This window comes from Sceloporus occidentalis, unplaced genomic scaffold, assembly GCF_023333645.1.
Source record: "Sceloporus occidentalis isolate IW3139 unplaced genomic scaffold, rSceOcc1.0.p SCAF_1, whole genome shotgun sequence".
Lineage (NCBI taxonomy): Eukaryota > Metazoa > Chordata > Lepidosauria > Squamata > Phrynosomatidae > Sceloporus > Sceloporus occidentalis.
In genome coordinates, this window is record NW_028316981.1 from 254,543,535 (window position 1) to 254,565,153 (window position 21,619).

The window sequence follows — 21,619 nt, forward strand, 5'->3', positions numbered from 1 at the left end:
CAGAGGGGATTTGCCATTGCCATCCTCTGAGGCTGAGAGAGGGTGACTTGCCCAAGGTCACTCAGTGGGTTTTTATGGCTGATCAGGGGTTCAACCCTGGTCCAGCACTCAAACCACATCACCATGCTGGCTTCCACAAGTAAACTATTACTTGTGATTATGCCTCCCTACACAGGTAGTCCATTACTCGGTGGTGATGTGTACCTTCAGTTTTATTTGTGACATATGGCAACCCTAGTTTGGGGGGGGGGTTTGCAAGATTTATTACTCAGATTTGTCCTGGCTTTTCTCTGAGGCTGAGAAAGTGTGACTCATCCAAGGCCACCCAGTGTGTTTCCATGGCTGAGTGGGGCTTCATCTTAGTCCAACATTCAACCCACTGCAACCTGCTGGCTCTCCCCTAAATTGTTACCCTTCACCTTACCAACAAAGTGCTGTTAAAATGTTATCTTTTTAAAAGAAAAAAACACTTAAAAGTAGAATTCAGAGACATAGCCATGTTAGCCTGGAATATCCATATTGCAAAGGAATTATGCAGCACCTTTGAGACTAACTGCAAGAAAGATGTTATAGCATAAGCTTTCCTAGACTTCATCCACTTTTTCAGATGCCTGGAGTGAAGTGTTCCCCGGGAAGGATTTTATAATCAGACTATATGAATAACTATATGAATGCAAAAATATGTGAGCATAGTCATGAGGTGACAAGTCCAGTTTTAACTATTATTATTATTATTATGCTTTATTTATATAGTGCTGTAGCATTCAACTATGGCAGTTGAAGGACCAAAGGAGGAGGAAAGTTGTTGCCGATAGCCAGAATGAGTGGATGACCATATAGTAGACCTAGTCTACAAAGTGTATGCTACAACTTCTTTCATACAGTTACGGTAGTCTCAGAGTTATGTTACAAGATCCCTTTGCATAATTAAAAACAGCAAAATGAGCCAAAATCCATAAAATGACCTTTCCTCCTGTAGACAACACTTTGGAAGTAATGAACAAATGTTACTTTTTATACCATGGAAAGTAACACTATTGCCAATTGTTACATTATACACACACACACACACAAAACGGTTATATCCAACTAGCAAGGAGTCATAAGTTGCAATGTGCTATTTCCAGGCACTATTCCATATGTCCCTGTGAATGCATGCAGAAGGGAGTTGTGGCACAGGCACTTGTCATCGTAGAATATGAAAAACACATTTTGACTATGCACAAGTGTTAATACTTTTGTTTCACTATCTAAGAATTCAGCATCATGCAACATGTGAAGCATTCTGAAACAAGGTAAGATGGAAGGCAGATGTTACCACATCTGGAAATAGGGTGCTGACTTGAGTCAGACTCCATGTCCCCCCTCTCCCAAATGACGAGCAGCTCAAGATTTATTTAAGTAGTTACTATATAAATCAAGGATGCAACTGTTTTCTGTGACGCCATTAAATAAACAGCAAGTGAACAGTCAGAAGAGAGGCAGAAGAAGGAATCAGATAAACAAGAGAAATATGTACAATGTGGTGCCCAGATGAAACAGCAAGGGACTTGTCTTTATGAGAACACTGGAGTTTAATCCACCACTGAATTCCTTAACTCTTTCTTTGCAATGTACTCTGCTTGTTCTTCTGGCATCTTGGAAGCAGTTCATGCAGCAAGGCAGACCCCAAGAGAACATGAGTATCCTTCCTGCTTGTCAGGTCAGTTGATTCTCTTTCATGCCCCCTTTCCTGTTGCAAACCAGTTGCACCTGTTTACCCTGGGCTATAAGTAACAATTCCGTTAATTTATTGTATTTGTGTGTTTGTCTGTGAGTGTGTTATTTACATATATATTCCATCTTTCCTCTGATGAGCCCAAGAAAGCATACATGGACCTCTTCCTACCTACATTATCCTCACAACTCTGTGAAGCAGGTAAAGATGAATAAGTTGCATAGTCACTCAGTGAGTTTTGAGATTCAGTTGGGACTTCTAGATCCCAATCAAGCACTCTATTCTGTACTGGTTCTCAATATAATTTTTCTCCAAGGAACTCATGGCAACATACAAAATCCTCTCCCCATTTTATTCTCAACTTTGTGAGATTGATAGAATGAGATAAAAAGACTAGATCACCTAGTTTTCATACTGTGCAAATTTCAAGCCAGGTGTCAGTACTAATATGACATTTTAATCACCCCCAAACCAATGGTGGCTGATGGCCTCCCTATCAGTGGGTTGGTGCATCCACTCTGTCTTGCAGTCTGAATTGTAAAGGTGCTATTTAAGTGTTGAACTCAATCCCTGCAATTGCTAATAAACCTATTTTGGGGATAGGACTCAGCCCCTTGGATAGGCCCATTTAAGTTGAGTCTGAAATGCAGAGCTGACAACACTCCCCACTGTACCTTCACTGTATACTGAGAGCTAGTGAGAAACAGAAGAGATCAGGGTTTCTCCAGCAAGCTCTGCCACCCACTGGCACATCCCCTTTGCCTTGTTTGTAGCCCCCAATGAGTTAGAGGGCAAAAGTTTGAAGCAGGGGCTCTGCATAAGGAGAAGGTGGATTGCTGGAAAGAATGGGGGTTGCCAGTGCTCTCCCCATTGCCCCTCATTGCTTGAAGAAAGAGCATACAGTAGTAGCAGATGGGGGCCACTTGTAGGAACCAACTTGTTGCTTCTGTTAATAAGAAGAATCACCAGGTAGTCTTGGCATCAGCAATGCAATAGTGAACAAAAATCAGTGTTCTCCCATAATTTGTTTTGTTTTCCTACCATCATTTACCTTTTTCTTAAAAATCAAAATTAAGCAAGTTATTGGTAGTGGAGTGGTTTCCTTCACAATATTCCAAGTGTACTACATATATGTGCTTTACTTGCCAAAAATCAAAACAACAAAAAATATGGATTGAAAATGGAAGAAAACTGCAAAATAGTTTAAACTTGTCAAATATTAGCTTACATTATCTTTTCCTGGTTCAGTTCATTCATTTAGCCAGACTCCAGATGTTCTTGTACAAAGAATGCCAGTTGCTACACATCATCCCACACGTCAGTCCTGACCAACCACATTGGTTCTAATAAAAAGATGCATATACAGAAATCGAGCATTCAGTATGGCTGTTTACTGTCATTCCTGAACCGCAGACAACTTCTCTCTCCTCCCACCTTTACTATGTTGTGAGCACCTTTTCAAAAAAACCCTAAAACTTAAAGGAGCCATTTATAATGTGTCACAAGTAGGCTGCTGTTTAGTGATAATGGCTGTAAACTGTCCTGTGATGCCTATGAGTCAAGAGGATGTCTGGAGTAAGGACTACTATGCTGAAGTGAGACTTCGCTTTACCGTACTATAATGTGTCTTACATGCTGCAGTTCAGAGTATCACACACACACACACACACACATATATATATATACTGGATACCAGAGCATGGAAATATTACTTTTTGAATACAGCTTCCAAAATTGCCTAACCTTTGGCAGTGCTGGCTGGGGGTTCAGCAAGCTGGATTTAAGAAAAAGTAATAGTTCCGCTAAATACTCAGTTCAGTCATGACCAAAATATGTCATTTACCTCTCCCACACAGCGCTCTCCCCCAACAGTCAACAACGTGTCCCAGCCAAGATCAGACTTCCTTTATCTGTTTTGAGGAACAACTCCTTCCATTTTAACCTTCCCCACCCCTTCTACAAACATCTTTTGCATGTATGATGCTGTTTTTGCTACATACATAACAGTGCTCTCACCTGAAATAGAGGGAGTAGTGGTCTGAGATTTACTGATGACTGAGGAGAATAGAAGATAAATCCTATTGGTCTCCCTCAGAGAGTTGAGTATCCTAGTCAATATAAGGATAATATGAGTGAGATTTATTGATGTTGTCTGAAAATATTAATCTCAATTATTAAGCAGGCTGAATATGAGAGAACATTACTAAATAATCTTAAGGGCCTGTTACAGACTGCCAAAATAAAGCTGCTTCGGGTCTCTTTGGAGGTATGCTGTTTAAATGCTGCATACATCCTAAGAATCCAGAAGCTGCACCAAAGCTGCACTCCAGTGCTTAGGAATGGAGTGTGGCTTTGGCGCGACCTCCGGACTCTTAGGACCCATGCATCATTTAAATAGCATACCTCCAAAGACACCCGAAGCAGCATTATTTTGGCAGTCTGTAACAGGCCAAGGTTTTCAACAATGTTATGCTGCCGGAGGCTGATACCAGCATTGTATTTTGCCAAAAATATATTATTATTATTATTATTATTAACCTTTATTTATAAAGCGCTGTAAATTTACACAGCGCTGTACATACAATCTTTTTGTCAGACAGTTCCCTGCCCTCAGGCTTACAATCTAAGAAGACACGACACAAAAGGAGAAGGGAGTGGTGGTGGGGAATGGGATCAGGTCCAGCAGTTCTCCACCTCCGAGGCCTGGATCAAGGCAAAATATACAACAAAACATTTCCAAGGCAACAACAGCTCATGGAACCATGACCACTCATACCCAAAATTTGTGCTTTACTGCAAAATATTTTTGTATATCAAAACTGGTGAGAAATCTTTATCTGTATTCTAGGGCCCCTTTCTGGCAGAACATCCAGACTTAAGTCATCATGATGCTACGGACTGATTGCAAAGTAGATGTTAGTTGATAATTTGGAGGTGTCTTATTTCTGTCTTCATTTGCTTCATACAGTTAAACATGTTTAATTTTTACTGTTAAAGTATAAATATCACTGTGCTCCTTCTGCGTGTTAATATTCCACAGTTATTACTGTTTCATAGAAGGGGCTTCCAACCTCTTATATATGGTCCTCTTTTTTGAGGTTTGGATGTTTGTCAAATATACATTCAACCCAACCATTCAAATTACGTCAGCTTCAACAACAGTGTCAGTGCACAACAGAGACAGAACTACTTTGGGAGAGGAGGGAACAAGGTCAATGCAGGCCTTTCCCAGGCCACAGTTTACCTTCTTTTAGAGGTACAAATTCTTGTGCCTCCACTTCCAGTGAAGTGGAAGTAGAGATTGTTGCCAGCTTCCCCTGGAGCTTTTCTTCTCTCAGACTGCACATGGCTTTTCCCCATGGCCATACTGTTTGGGAAATTCTGAGATGTAGTCCAAAACATTTTTTTCTCAAGCTCTAGGTCTAGTTTGGTGGACTTGTGATCTAATCCAACCTGACAATTCTGAAACACACATGCATAGAGTCCTGCAAAATTCTGGCACCATTTGGCTAGTTTGTTTGGCTTGTAATATTTACATTCACATTCATCCTGAGGAAATAGACCAGATAAGTCATGACACTGAGCTTAGGTGTTTGACATTCCTTTTTGAAAAATGCATCGACTATACTTACTATAACTGTAATTGTATGAACCAAATAATCTCTAGTTTTGAGAACACTAGATAATTCTACATATTCAATGAAGAATGCATGAGTTATACAGGGTAGAACATAATAACATTTTGATATTGAGTCTGGAAAAGTTTTGGTTTTTTTTAAACACCTTTTCTGAACAAAAATGAATCACCAAACCAAAATGGCCTGTAGACATTCATACTTGCTGGGAAATTCAAGGACCTGCAATCCAAAAAAGTAAATTTTCTAACTTATAGATACATCAGTGTTTACTAAGGCAGACTTCATCTTTGATACAACCACATTACACAATAATCGAATGATTAATAAACCTCAGAGCAGCCATTTAAGACTTGTTTTTATTATTTTCAAAGCTGTTACTTAAAAGTATTGAGATTTTTTGGAGAAGCCATCCAAGTACTTCCAAATTATTATTATTCAAATAATATAATTTGCAACAGGTGGGTGAAGCCTCTCACGTGTTTTACTGATATCATTATTTCTCTAAAGAGAACCCATCTATGCTTTGCTTTAAAAAAATCCCTAGTGGTTAATACAGGAAAGCAGAACTCCTGACCCTGTGTTCGGTTAGGGGCACATAGAAATAGATTTCCTTCACATCCTGTATTTCTTATAAAAAATTGGCTTGTGTATGAATTGAACATTTTCTTTTATTGTACCAAAAGTCAACAAATAATTCACTGATGCTGATTTTCTATAGGAGCAGCAAAAATGGAATGTGCCTAAAGATTAGAAACGCTCTTTAGGATTCTGTATTTCATACATATGCCTAGCAGTGGGAGTGATGTAGATGATGATTCTTTTGCTATACTGAAGGAAATGATTTATCACTCTAGCATTCACTATGCCACAGATGGTGGGCTTATTCATGTATTGTGTGTCATGGTGATACCTCCCAACTCCCACTCTGTAATTGTTTGCAGAGAGTCTCTGGAGTAAAAGGCATATGAAAAATCCCATGCCTATCCTGAAGAGCTCTGGCTCAATGGTCCTATGGGAAAAAGGAAAGCTCTTAGGGTAGGGTTGCCATAAGTGAGGATCTCCAAACCGGGACAAATGTAGGACAAATGTAGGGTGACATTTTCAAATGTAGGACACATTTTTATAAAAATGGAGGACACACAAAAAATTGAGGTTTTTTTAAAAAAATGTTAATATAAATGCATGTTTTTAGGCATGATCAAAATGGAAGATATTTTGGCATTATTCTTAGACAGATGGCAGAAATGTATTTGCCCTCAGGTTCAACTGTACTTCTCAGAAGTGTGTACTTGGGCAAGGGACTGTGGTTTTTCTTCACTGTGCATGAGTTTGTAAAAATCACAGCAAGTTACATTGGCCGTGCCTCAGAGGCTTGTTCATATCAATATCACCATCATCATCATCATCATCATCATTGTGCAAGAAAGGCAGACTTGTTAGCATTCAAAGCGCCATAAATACACAGAAAATGCATTTGCATATATTTAATAATTAAAAATAATGAAAAAATAAATAAAAAACAAGGCAGGGGTGTATATATTTAATAATAAAAATTAATGAAATAAAATAAAAACAAGCAATAATAAAAATAAAATAAAATAAAATAAAAACAAGCAATAATAAAAATTAATGAAAAAATAAAAACAAGCAATAATAAAAATTAATAAAATAAAATAAAAACAAGCAATAATAAAAATCAATGAAATAAAAAATAAAAACAAGCAATAATAAAAATTAATGAAATAAAAAATAAAAACAAGCAATAATAAAAATTAAAAAATTAAATAAAATAAGTATTTTATATTTTTAAATATCATTTTAAAACCCCCCAAAACCAAGGCAGACCTAATGGCCACTGACTCAGCTCTCCTCCTCCTCCTCCTCCTTCTCTGGCCCAATTCTGCCCTGACCTTCAGGCACCCTTCCTGCGGCTCCTTCCTCCTCCTCCTCCTCCTCCTCTCCCCCCTCCTCCTCCTTTTGATGGCTGGCGCGGGGGGAGGAAAGTGAGGCAGGCGCGCGTGCGGGGGGAGGCAAGCAGGGGAGGCGCGCGCATGCGCGGAGGGAACCAGGGCAGGTGCTCGGGGGGAGGAAAGTGAGGCAGGTGCGTGCGTGGGGAGGCAAGCAGGGCAGGCGCGCGCATGCGCGGAGGGAACCAGGGCAGGTGCTCGGGGGGAGGAAAGTGAGGCAGGTGCGTGCGTGGGGAGGCAAGCAGGGCAGGCGCGCGCGCGGAGGGAACCAGGGCAGGCACTCGGGGGGAGGAAAGTGGGGCAGGTGCGCGCGCTGCCACTGGCCCCAGTGGGGGCGCGGTGGCGGCGGCGCTTCTGCCGCCCGAGGAAGAGGAGGAAGGCGGAGCCGGAGGAGGAGGTGGGTTGGCGCCGCAGCAGCCGCATTAGCAGCAGCGGCAATGGCCAGAGCGGGCCCCCAAACCGGGAACAAGGCACGGGTGGGGGCCCAAACCGGACCGGGACCGGGAGGGGCCCCCCGAAACCGTGAATGGCACGGGGGCCGCCGGGTTATGGCAACCCTATCTTAGGGTGACTAACAGTGATTATATCTATCACTATATAGTATCCCTGTCATTGCTGCAGCTGGTGTCTAGCTTGATGTACAATTACACCTATCTCAAAAGGCAACCATTTAATATTTATTCATATACTATGATCACAGGTTTCACCTACAACCAGAACAATGTGGGGGAAAGGTGACTTTATAGTAAAACTAAATTCCTCTCTAGGTGGTTCACTAGTGGAACATTTCTTGGTTCTAATGTGAATTCAAAAGATGACCTCAGGCAATTCACTGTCTTTCAGCTTCCTCCTCCATACCACCCTCCATCTGCAACAGGGCCACCCTTACTATTAGTAGAAAGGAAAGCTGCCTCTGGCAGTTGATTTTTGATGTCACAAAAGGGCAGCAAAATGATAGTTACGAAATTTTATTGGGTGAAATCCAGAGTTTTGTTGGCAATAGCCACAGAACATTCTTTCCTACAACTTTTGCCATAATGCCAAAAAAACAGCTCTGGGGGGCTTCCCAGTCCTCCAAAACTGGGGCAGAGAGTGGAATATGGTAGAGATGCTGTGCATGTGCGGCGCCCATCCCTGATTCATCTGGAATCATCCCTTCCACCAGGCAAACTTCAGCATTAGATACACTATTACTATATTGCTATATTTTCTCTGCTAAGGTGTGTTTGTGGAATTTTCTGCTCAGTTACTAAAATAACTTGACCAGCCTTAGGCAACAGGCACCAAACTAACGGAATAAAAAGCAGGATAATTACTTGGGCCACATTTGGATAATAGCAGAGGCAGGAAAAGTGCAATCTTAAAGCTGAATGTGATCCCCAATATGTTTTTGTGGCCTTCTTCAGGACCATCCTTTGTCTGCTTAAGGAAAAGGATGCTTTGCTGCTAATAAGCCTGAGGGCAGTCTTTTAAGGCTTACTGGAAGCAAAAATATGATACGCTTTTAAACAGAGTGCAACTCTGCTCATCCTATGGGTGAGCATTTAAAAAATACAATAACTCTGGTCCAAAACACACTGCAGAAATAATCCAGTTTGTGACCACTTTAAACTGCTTTGGCTCAGTGTTCAAGAAGTCTGAGAATTGTAGTTTTATGAGACTTTTAACCTTCTCTGTCAGAGAGCTCTGGTGCCACAATAAACTACAATTCCCAGGATTCCCTAACACTGAGCTAGGGCAGTTAAAGTGGTCTCAAACTGGAATATTTATATAGTGTGCTTTGGACTTGTTTTTCAAAATCAGCAGACTACTGGTTATACCTGGTTTGGGGTCTTAGGGAGCATTTTTGGCAGTCCATGAGCACCCCCCACCCCCTTCCTTGTTGTCTGTTTAGGGGATTGCTGTAAGAACTATAGCTAGACAATGTAAAGTGCTTAAAACTGTAATTGAAAGCTCTAGACAACATTATTTCCCCACCACCCTGTCAAAAATGCATACCAGCTTATCTCTGTATCTGTAGCAGAGATAAATTCAATAGTCTCTCTAAAAACAAAGTGCTGAACATATTCCCCTGAGTTCCTTATTTTATAGATACTTCTTTCTAGTCCTCTTTTCCATGAAAAGTTTTATTCTAGGTAGTACATTTCCTGTAAACAACTTCAGTGATTCTGGATTTTTGGACATAATAGAAAGACATATCTACATGTAAATGTATTGATAGCGTAAATAACTCAGCTGCTGTGTTTTCATCGTTTATTTTATAAACTATTTTGAGAAGGAACAATTTAATGGATTCAGCAATTGCCAAATTATGTAGTCCATAAGGAGCAGAGTTAAACACTACTAATTCTTCGTTATGAATCAACAGTGCTCCTTTGTTTGGTTTGAATTAAAAGCATATGATGAAGAGAAATGGGCAGATGTTTGCAATCTTTCCATGGTTACTTTTCCAGCTGGAAACCTGTTGTGCCAATTCTATGATGATTTGCAGAAGAATGTGAAGAAATTCATAATGTGTGAATTAAAAATTCCAAGCACTTGGGCTAGTTTAACATAGACTTATGTACACAGTAATAAAACCTTAGATACAACCTTAAACCATCACTATAATCGCAAAGATATAAGCAGGGGTCGGCAACCTGCGGCCTGCCAAGGCCTAGGAACCGGCCCCAGCCCAGCCCTGCCGCAGATTGCCGCCAGGGCCTTTGGCCTCCCGGGCAGGCGCGCGGGGCCTTTGTATGCAGGGTCTTTGCGCGCGGGGTAAGCGGGGGGCAAGGAGGAGCAAGTGGGGGCAAGTGGCAGGCAAGGGGGGCAAGTAGGAGCAAGTGGGGCAATTGTCTATATAAGCCTCAGACACATGCATCCTACATTGTCCAGGTTTATTTATTTATTTAATTTTTTTAAAAAAATATTTAATTATTTTTTTGGCTTCGGCCCCCCGAGTTGTCTGAGGGACAGCAACCCAGCCCCCGAGTCAAAAAGGTTGCCTACCCCTGATATAGAGCCATCAGAGTTAAAGGACTGAATTTAAATGACAGTCCTACCTAGAGTAGACCCAAGGGAGTGAGATTTGTTAGTCACACTTTATATCCATGGAGATGTTCTAGACAGTACTAACACTGAACTTACCTTAAAAATTTTTGTTCACACGGCAGATGTAAAAAAAAGTTGCTCCATACTCACCTTTTCTACTTTTGGTTAGTTTTTGACAGTTATGGCAGTGGGCAGTGAGAAGTCAGGTATGCTCCCTCCCTCCCCCCTTTTATAATCACCTTCTGATGCCAGAACAAGGATTATGTGGCCCTCCAGGTGTTGTTGGGCTACAATCTTCATCTCTGTTCAATTCTTCTAACTTAGGACTGCTCAGAGTTGCACTGCAACCCAACAATCTCTGGAAGACCCCACGTTCCTCACCCTGCCCTACAGCTCCATCCCAGTTTTGAAAGTTCTAGAAAAACAGGGCAAATGTGTTCAGACTTAACAGCTGTTGTTGCTGTACTTAACTTTTATTACTTTGATCTCAAGGACATTTTGTAGATCATGGCATGTATCTAGCTTTCCCTACTCCTTTCCTCAGGTAGTTTGTCTTCAAGAGCAACTCTTTTTTAGAAAAGATGGATATAAATAAAGCATACTAATAATACTAATACTAATAATAAATTTGCGTATCACTAGTTTCTCACTAAACTTCCACTCACCTCTTTCTCCCCAGCTGAGATGCTGAAAAGGGGCATGAAACGTAGCTGCTGACTTCCCAATCTCTCTCATATTCCAATATCTGGATTCTGTCCCCCATCATCCCAGAGCAGAGGTGTCCTCTCCCAGGCCCTTCCTCCCCTTTCCCTCTGATCTCTTTCTACCCCCACCTGATAATCTGCTGCCCTCCTTCCCCTTCCAATCTGATGGTCTCTTCTTCCTTCCCCTCTGTTGATCTGCCTCTCTGGATCTCTCATTCCCCCCTTCCTTCTACTGCCATCTCTCCACCTTCTTTCCCAACCTCCCGTTGTCATACCTGTTCACTTGCCCCTCCAGTCTCTCGGTCTTTCCATCCACTTCCAGGGCTGGGAACCCACCCCACTCGTAGCAAAATCATTGCATTTAAGGGACAAATGTAGTTTTGGGGGGAGAGGAAGACTGTTTGGATAGGGAACCAGGAAGAAGCATCCCAAAGCAACACAGGTGCAAGTCAGTTCAGGAAAATTCAGTCTGGAGGAGCCAGAAAGCAACAGCACTAACCAGTATTTTCTAGGGTTTTTTAAAAATGTCTTTGTACCATCTGCTAGCAGCATTTTAGCAGTGAATATCATAATGTTCCATCATTAGAGTCACCTTGGGTGCCTTTCTGGGGTAATGGTGGCATAGAAATGAAATAAATTTTAAAAAATATATAAAATAGATCAAAGAATTACAAGGTGTGAATTCCAGAACTTGGAAGCAACTCATTATATATTACTTGCAATTGATTACTTTTTCCATTAACAAAGGCATAATTAAGTTAACATTACTTGTTGTTGTGTGACTTCAAGTCGTTTCTTAGTGAGGGATAATTTCCACTCCTTTCCTAATGTGACTAACATTTAGTGTGGCTCAGGATCATCATTACCATCATCACTGCTTCTTCTTGCAAAGAGGTGGGCTTGAGATGCTCTCAAACTTTCTTGGTTCACGCTAAGTAAGCTAGTACAGTTTGCTTCTCAGGTGACCCAGCTTTTTTATTTGTAAATAGATAAACTGGATTTTGATACTACCCTTACATTCTTCTGAGTATAGCAAGATGTACAAAGAGTTATTTTTAGGAAACCTTTCTGAACATGCTTCTTCTGGGTGAACACATAGTTTTGAGTAAAATAATGAACAGAATTGCAAAACAAAGCAAACCCCCTCCAAGGCTTTGTTTTTCTCTTATGTGCAGTCCATTTTAGTCCATCTAACTGAAGCAGAATAGTGCTGTATTTCAAAAGCAGCATTTTAAGTGTACATGTTCAGTTTAAAATATTTTATGTACATTTTCACAATTTAAAAATCCCACATGTAAATTGTTCATCAGTCATGTCATTCTCTTATTAATCCTATTGTTTTTTTAAAAAAATATTCTGTCCTGTATGTCCATTTTTAATGTTGCTTTAGACTACTTAGGTATTTTTGTACCAAATACCAATTACTTGTAACATTCAGTTATGCATTCAGTTATGTTTTCAAATTAACGAGAAATAGCCATGTAAATTTCATTTAAGCATTCACCTGAGATTTAACTGCAGTGAACTATTACGAAGCAAGTTTTCAAACACCCAGTGCTCAGCTAAGGATAAAGGAGTCCTCTACCATAGTACTACATACAGAAATAGCAACAAATACCTAGTATTTTAATAATTCACAACTTCATGTACATAGTTCCAAGGCAGCATTTTGACAGGCATGCAGAACAACACTTTTATTATTTCTAACTACAAAACTTTGTTTGGGCCAGTGACATAAGCCATATTTTTAATTCTAATAGCATGCTTCAAGGATGATTATCCATTTGGAAGGACTGCATCTGAGAATTTACCTCCTTTGACTGAATGCAATTTCAATTCCATTACACATTTGTAATGAAATTCATCACAGAAAAGGAAGGGTGGATCATGACACACTTCAGTAGTTTTAGACCCCTCTTAAAGGGGAAAAAATAATCTGTAATCTCATTTAAAATATTGGGGATTCATGTTTACAACTACAAAAATACTTGCATTCAATATATTTCTCACATTAAAAACAGATCATTATTAAACAATAATCTTAGTCTAACCATCATTCTAATGTCAAGTAGCCTAAAAATAATAATCATGGTTTCCATATTCACTCTGAAATGAATGGTCACAGAATTTGTCTTCTAACCAGAATACTGTATAAACTGTAATTACACATAGCCTACACACATGGTTATTTGTGAATATCTTATTTACATAGAGAACCACCAAATTAAGATCCTAAAGAAACTGCAGTAGGGAAAACATAGCCTTAACAAGGCTAAACTTCAATATATGGGAATGCTGGCAGACTGCATAATCCAGCTGGAGGGGGGACTTTACTTTGTGAATCAGATGTAGCACCCAGACATCTCAAGTATGGTTGCTGCTTGATGTAGGTAGGGGTGGGAAGCAAGTAGATTGGGAACTAGTGAGTTCAACTTCCTCTGCACTTGATATCCTGACATTTTGGATCATAACTCCTATCACAGCAGGTGACTGACCGTGCTGGTTGGGCTTTGGGGAGTTTTAGTCCAAACATCTAGAGAGCATCTGGTTGAGGCATGTTGTACAGGCAGGTAGGTGGCTGCCTGATTTGCAGTAAATAAGGAAAGGTTTCTTTCTGATTCACATTTAACAGCAGCAGAAAAATGGCATTCCAGCTAAACTCCAACCACTGAAATACAAAAACTTGGTGGTAACTAAGAATTTGCTCAGTCCTGGCACTGAAAACCAAATACTAGTCTCAGAATGTACTCAGAGGCCCTCCATTTTTTATTTCTAAGTGTAAGGTATTTCTCAATAAGAATAATTTGTAATAAGAAAATTATTTGTTGTTTATACTTGTCTTTGTCTCACACTTTGTCACATTTCCTAAATACCCAGAACCAAAGTGCTTTTGTTTTCAACAACTTTTAAGACAATTGTAAAACAGTGAATGCATATACATGGAAAATCAAGATTTCTCTTGTTATCTTTTTAGACCTTCATCTCATTTATCACATCAATAGAAACATGAAACTGAGTAGTGTAAGTAAGTCTGGTTTTGGCTGAATCTATTAAATTTGAAGGTTAAAACTTCTTAGGACCCACTAGCAAGTTTTATCCTCCAGGTATCTTTATTCTTTGGCAGAAAGCTGTATTGCACAAGAGGATCTTAGACCACATTATTCGAGTCACGATAACCAAACTAAACACTGACAGGGTGCCAGATGTGATGGAAATTTTATTTTTATAAAAATGTCCCAGGCCCACAAAACAAGGGTAAGAACTCAAGTGTCTGCAAACAAAGAAGCTCCATTTCAATTTTCTGCATTGTAGCGTTTAACTTACTCCTTACAAGAAATCCAAGAATGTTGTTCAGCTGTATGCATTATATTTGGCTTCGCATTCTGGAGCAAAATGAATGGGAACTAATTAGTACCAATTCAATGGATATTAATCATCCCATTTGCTCTTTTAGATCTTGTTATAACATCAGAAAAGAAAAACTTTCTATATTTATTGCTTTATTTCTTAAAGTACTATACCTTTCTTGGTAAAAGCTACAAACCTTTTGCCTCATCTTAACAAGCCAGGACCTGACAAAGAAATACACCCCCCCCCCCCCCCCCGCATATGCTTAGCTCTTAGTCTTCAGAAAGATTATACAGCTTAAGAGCATTAGACCTTTCCGTTTTGTTCTAAGAAAGAATTACTGGGTTACTCCAAATCTATAAAACTATACTCATAACTTTGTTTTAACCAGAATGTCCCATGAATTCAAGCATTAAGAAGGGAAGAAAACCCTGTAAATCAAAAGGAAGCAAGATGGCAGTTTTCCTGGTCAGGTAGATTATTATGGTACCGATTGTGACCAGTTTGTGAGTGACCTTTGCATAGTCACTATCTCTCTGTAACTTACCTTACATTGTTGTGAGAACAGTAAGAAGCAGGAGGATCTTGTCTGTTACTTTGATTACATTACAGCAAAAGTTAGGTTTGTTCTTCCTGCTGCTGAAATCCACAAGAACATTGTTTAGCACATTTCAAAACTCTGATTTCTAACTCTGAGACGTTTTAACACACTGATCCCAAGACCAGGGACGTAGCCGGGGGGGGGGGGGTTTCTTGGGATCTGGACCCCCCCCCCTTCAGTTAGATAAAATGAATGGTGTGTGCTACCGTGCCGCCGCACCCAAGCCCCATTATAATGGTGGCACTTAGTCTGGACTCCCCCTTTCCAAAATCCTGGCTACGTCCTTGCCAAGACTAAATAAGAAATATCTTTATGGGTTTTATTTAACACTCTACAATATTATACGATACTATACACACGAACTGGTATGAATGTTTTTTTTTCATAATTCTGTACTCCTTTGTGTTAAGGCTGGATGGCAAGGCAAAAATGTGATGGAAGCCTTTAGAAGTTTTACAAACAAGAAAAGTAATTATAATCATAATGTAAATAGGAAAAGGAAGACAAACAAAGTAGGAGTGTATTAGGTTCCCACCAGGCTAATCAGGGCACGTTTGTGATTCTGACCACCCACTTTGTGATAGAATTCATGAAAATAATGAAAGAAGAAATTGCTAGGGATAAGATAGCTAGGAGGTGATTAATGAATAAAACAGGGAAAGATGAAAAAAGGTTTTGGCAAAAGTCTTGAAAGGAGACTCAGCAGGCAAGCTGGACAACACAAACAACGAGGCAAGATATTAAGCCTGTAGCCAAATTGCTGCACAGAGCAGCAAGGTAGAAATCCTGAAGTATTGTAAGCATTTGGGCTACTGTATTTGACTTGTTCCACAGTTTTATGTATATATAAAAAGACAATCAAGTGCTACTGCAATTAGCAAGATGAACTGTTTGGAAAGGTTTCCAGTAGGATAGAACCCCTTTTACAAAAAGTTGGTTAACATACTCATACTCCCCGCCTCTGTTCCCCAAAATAAAACAGAAATACCATCAGAGTAATTCAAACTTAAAGCAAATTCTCACCAACAAAAATTCTGCTGATAGCTAAAGAATACACCATAAATTTCATTTTAATAACCGGGTGCGAAAAACCAGGTAGAACAAAAAGTGTGAAACTGTAAAAAGAAGCATAATCATGTGGGTATCCACTCAATGGGGGCAGGGAGAGATTCCAAGATCTGGGTGCAAAAACATTTCGATGCTATTGAGTATACTCGTTTATATAGTTCAGTCTGTGCATGTGTTCAGGGGACCATCTGGCAGCATTTATCAGAAGAGTTTGTTATTACAGCTGAGGGATACAGACATAATGCTTTCAGAGATACAGCTGACTTGATGATTACTCAAGTTTTGCCTTTAATAACTATTCAAGTCTATTAGTGGGGACCTTGTGGCTGGATACTTGTGAGCGATGCAATGGTCACTAACCAAACCGGAAGTCAGGCAGTCTTTTGTCAAATTAAGTCTATGGTTAAGAGGCATTGAGGGTGACACTTGAAGGGGTGGGTGAAAAAGGGGAGAATAGAAAGAAGTTGGAAAATATCCTCTTAACAACACAGTAAGCATTCTGGAAGGGAGGATCAGGACTGCATGGGTGTGTATGATGAGGTTAAAAATCCTCTGTCTGCATTATACACAAATGTTTCAGGAGGAAAGGAAACATGCATCTGCCTTTCCCATCCCCAGAACCTTCCTGATTCCACTATATAAAGCAATAAAAACCTCACATTTACGATTAGTTCTGAGCCTCAACTTTATGTTTGAAAAGCTCCATTTGAGGATGATTTAAGCCATAAATAGGACTGGATTTTAAAATTATTTTCAGGCTGTGGATAACTGAATCTATGGATAAGGAATCCATGGATATAGAGGGCTGACTGTGCTTTCTCTGTCAACTGCTCAGATGACTACTCTGGAATGCAACCCATCCTACAAACCCTTTGTTTGAATGCATCTTAATGTCTGATTAGAGAAAACCAGACACAAAAAGCCTCGTGTGATCCTTCAGGCTTTTTAATAATCTCTCCTCAGAAGCATATTGAAGGTCTGCACTTCTGCCCAGCTGTCCACCTCATTGGCAACTGCTACTGAGCCTCTGTCACATGGGTCTTCCTATCAATGCCTAAATGCTACCTTTTTACCTCAGAAACCCAAAGACTCATCATGAATGCTACTTGCCCAATATCCACACTTAATACACTTTCCCTAAATGTATAAGGGCTAGGGTCCCCAGTGTCCTCCTCTTATTCATTTGATATCTTTAGTAGCGTGTTCCATGTCTATATGGCTGTAAAGTCACTCAGGCAGAAGGTTTTGTAACAAACCTTAACTTTATTTGATAACATGTAGCAAGAATGTAGATTATCTCGAGTAGTACTGAGAGGCTCAGTAGCAATTGCCAATGAGGTAGGCAGTTGAACAGAAGTGTGGACCTTCAATATGCTTCTGAGGAGAGGTTTTTAAAAAGCCGGAAGCACCATGAGTTTTTTTTTTATCTCTGGCTTTCTCTAATCAGACACTGAGATGTGCTCAAACAAAGGGGGTTTGTAGGATGGGTTGCATTCTAAAGTAATAATCTGAGTAGCTGACAGAGAAAGCACAGTCAACTCTTTGCATCCATGGATTGCTTATCCACCGATTCAGTTATCCACAGCTTGAAAATAATTTAAAAATCCAGATGGTATGGTTGCAATGGTTACAATAAATCAACAGTTACAGGCAACTTGCCACTCAAAATCTATTCACTAAACTTTCCTGAATAGATCTCTCACTCCACTCATCTGCCTCACTCTCTCAACTCCATTAATAGAGCTCAAAGTGAACATTCCACTGAACTCTTCTAAACTATTCTCTTTCTGGCCCCTAACCATCACTCATCCCTTGTATATCTACTTCTCAGTCCCTCCCCTGCAGCCAGCTTGAACCAGGATTGGCTGTTGGGAAATCAATCTGGCCAATGGCTCCGTCACAGCCTCACTAAAATGTAGCTGAGCCTCTTCACACATTTCAATCCTTGTTACCCTGGGAAAAGGTTTGGATAATGGGAGGGACTTCCCCATTATCCCTGGGTGGAGAAACTGTTTTGAGACAGTTCCCAGGACTGTAGGGAGCAAAAGGACATTTTAATGCACTGACCCTGCAGCACTTGCACAACAGCAACTTTAGGCCAATGTTCTTGGTGACCTATGTCGTGCAGGGAATGGTCTAACTGAGAAGCATTTTCACTATGGTAGACAAATCAGTGGATCTTTGTTATACGCTGGGGTTTGGTTCCAAGATCCCACGTGGATAACAAAATCCGCAGATGCTCAAATCCCATTAAATATAATGACATAGCAAAATAGTATCCCTTATAAAAAATGGAAAATCAAGGTTTGATATTTGAAATTTATACTTTTTTGAACATTTTCAAACCGTGGATGCTTGAATCCATGTATAAAAAAATCTGTGTATAAGGGCTGACTGCAGTCTGTCTGCCCTAACTGCAGGCTTGCCATCCGTGGATTTGAGTATCCCTGCCCCATTGTCCCTAATGACAGGGTGTGCATGCATCCATGCGCACAACACGCCAGCATTAAAAACTATAGGACTTTAAATCGTGGGGATTTTGACATCAGTGGATGGTCCGGAATGGAACCCCCAGGAATATGAATGGCCAGCTGTATTCTATACATACCAGTTATGACAGACTCTTCAGACCTTTAACTGAAGTTAAAAGGCAGAGCTTATTCAAGTTCTAAGTCAAAAATTGGTCAGAATCTACATAACAAAAGGCAAGTGTAACAAAGCCTATGTGCATGGATTTCAGGGAAAAATCTGTTATCAGAACACATTAGTTTCCACATATGTAAATGTTTAGTTTTTTGTGATCTCTGAAGAGGCCAGCCACAGATGCTGGCGAAATGTCAGAAAGAAACTCTGCTAGAACATGGCCACATAGCCTGAAAAACCCACAAAAAACTATGGATGCCGGCCATGAAAGCCTTCGACTTTACTATGTAAATGTTTTCTTGCCAAAGTATTGACACACATTCAATAATGCACATTTTTCAAAATATTTTTTCTTAGTCTAATGCTTAATATTGGTAGCATTTCAACTATTTATCAAAGCATGTACAATCCACCACTAATCTTCATGCATCAGAAGAGGGCATCTAAGTCCCACAGGAACATATTTTTGTTGCAGAATCCAAACAGAACCCAACATACAAATATAGGCATTCTGCAGCATTGCTATTTGCACAATTGCAAATGATTTCCCCAAACGTCTCGACATATACAGTTTTTATAGACATAAATAGAACAAACAAAGTTCCAATCTATTTTTTTGTATGAGCTAATGTAACATATTAAAACTAAAAAAATATTTTGTTTTCCAGCAAATCATGTTACAGCAAAGCAGAAGCAACATACTCTAGTTGATGACAAGATAGTCTCATTTAGGGCAAAGGGGGGCCTCGGAATACTCACTGTGTAAACTGTAACTACAACATTAATCCTAATCTTCAATATACTAGAATTCTAATTGGGATTAAACAAAATACCACAATTCACCAACTGTGTGTGTGTTTGTTTCTTACAGTCCTGATGCATAAGGGTTAAATTATTTGAGTATCTGTGATGCAGGCATCAACTGAAAACAATGTTTTATGTACCCAAACACCTCAAATATGCAGTTCAACACATTGCTCAATACCAATGATCTAAGCCAATGTGTGGTATTGAAGAGAATGGCTTTGTTTACAAGGGTGTGGGGAGGAAAAGAAAAAGACCTTTCATGAGACCTTTATATGCAGTAAAAATACAGCCAGGAAAGTTTTATTTGAAACAGACTGAGAGACTATGACATTTCAGAAACTTAAGCTTGTTTCCAATTATCTTAGGCCTTTCAGCTTTATCTAAACACCCAGAAAAGCTGTTTTGCACTTAAGCAGCTGTACTTTTTATTTTATTTTTCTCTATGACTAGAGATGCACCAAGTAATTCTGTAGTGTATTCACTGACGAGTCACCAAGGTGCTTTCCTTTATTATTCTCAGTTCTTAAACTCTACTAGGCTATAAAACTGCCAATAATTAATATAATCTAATTGCAACATAACTTGATACTTTACGCTGTCAATATTGCAAGAGTTCATCACATGTATAATAATGCAACATTTCACAGAACATCTGTCAATTGTTTCAGGCTAAAAAGTTACCCATGCCTTAACAAAGTTCATTCCAAGTTACAACCTGGCCCTTCAGGTTAATTTTATGAAAGGACACATATTTGATGGCCTACTAAACATGAATCACAACTTGGCGAAGGCAGATTAATCTGCATTTTTTACCAACTTGAAGTACTTAGTAGGCAGAATAAGAATTAGGAGATAAAGGCCAAAAACAGACGGCCCTAAAGGGGCAGCATCACACTCTCCCTTTGTGTGATGGACCAGGGCCACGGCAACCGCACGCCATGGCCCTGATCTAGCCTTTTCCCGGTGCAAAAAGGAGTGTGGCATGTAGCATCTAATTGCTGTGCTGCAGGAGTGTTCCCACTCTGCCTGCCGTCTGGTTGAGCAGGTGATGTGACCATCTTGGGGGTGGAATTGGGGTGTGCAGTCTCTATGCCCCTCACATCATCCACAAGCCAGCTCTTATTGCCAGTCTGTTTTGCCTCATAGTGAAGAAAAAGAGACACAGAACTATTCACACAGGAGATGTATGAAGTCAAAACAGAAAGTATGACTGATGATGAAGCTAACTAACAAAGATAACAAGGCCTGAGAAGAAACCTGGCAAATTTGTTCAGATTATTTGCCAGTCTTTCTAAATGCAGTTTCACAAGAGGGGGGGGGGAAATGAAAGAAAGTCCAGTAATGAGGGGGGGGGACAGGAACAAATGAACCTTCTTCAGGAAAGAACAGCTTAAGCACTATTCAAAATCTAGGGACAGAATCAACAAGGTAGGAGGAGAAATGAAGATATGTACGACATCACAGGACTGGAGACAGAAGGTTGACCATGTGGAATGGTTTATGTGAGTGGAGGGGCCAGATGTAGGAAATCAGGTCAGAAGATGGATAATTGCACTGAATTTAGTTAGCTTTGTACTCAGAAAGTAATACTATCACAAGAAAAGGGAAGATATAATGTCAAATCAGATAGGAAAGGACAGCAATTACTATTGCAAGTGGAATTTCTACTGCCCAGGGATTTGTTGCCAGTAGAATTCTTTGGACATCCCTATAACTGGCTAAAGAATTATGTAAAGCATATAGAAAGATCTTGTAGCACTCCTGAGAGTACGGTTGCCATAATTCTCTACTATAAACCAGGACAAAATGTAGGACAAAATTAAGACCAAAATGTAGGACAATTGTAGGATGAAATTTGGCCCATTAAGAAAAATGGAGGACCTTAAATGTCCTGCATTTTGGGCTAAATTTTGTCCTACATTTTGTCCCGGTTTATAGTAGAGAATTATGGCAACCTTACCTGAGAGTAACTGAAAGAAAGGCGTTTGCATGCATGTAAAGCATGCATTCTGTTTGGAATTCAATTATTTCTTGCACAGAATGTGGATTAAAGGGTTACAGAACTCTGATTCATTTTAAATGTAAACCATCTT

The 21,619-nt window shown here is 39.8% G+C and overlaps 1 long non-coding RNA gene across 1 annotated transcript; it reads right to left on the minus strand.

Moving 5' to 3' along the window:
* Positions 1 to 2,870: 2,870 nt before the first annotated feature.
* On the minus strand, positions 2,871 to 15,029 carry LOC149323762 (uncharacterized). Its single transcript, XR_016277420.1, has 3 exons — positions 14,955 to 15,029; positions 3,734 to 3,825; positions 2,871 to 3,060 (listed from the first exon to the last, which is right to left on the minus strand). It is a non-coding gene; the product is annotated as an uncharacterized LOC149323762 (long non-coding RNA).
* Between the last annotated feature and the right edge of the window lie 6,590 nt (positions 15,030 to 21,619).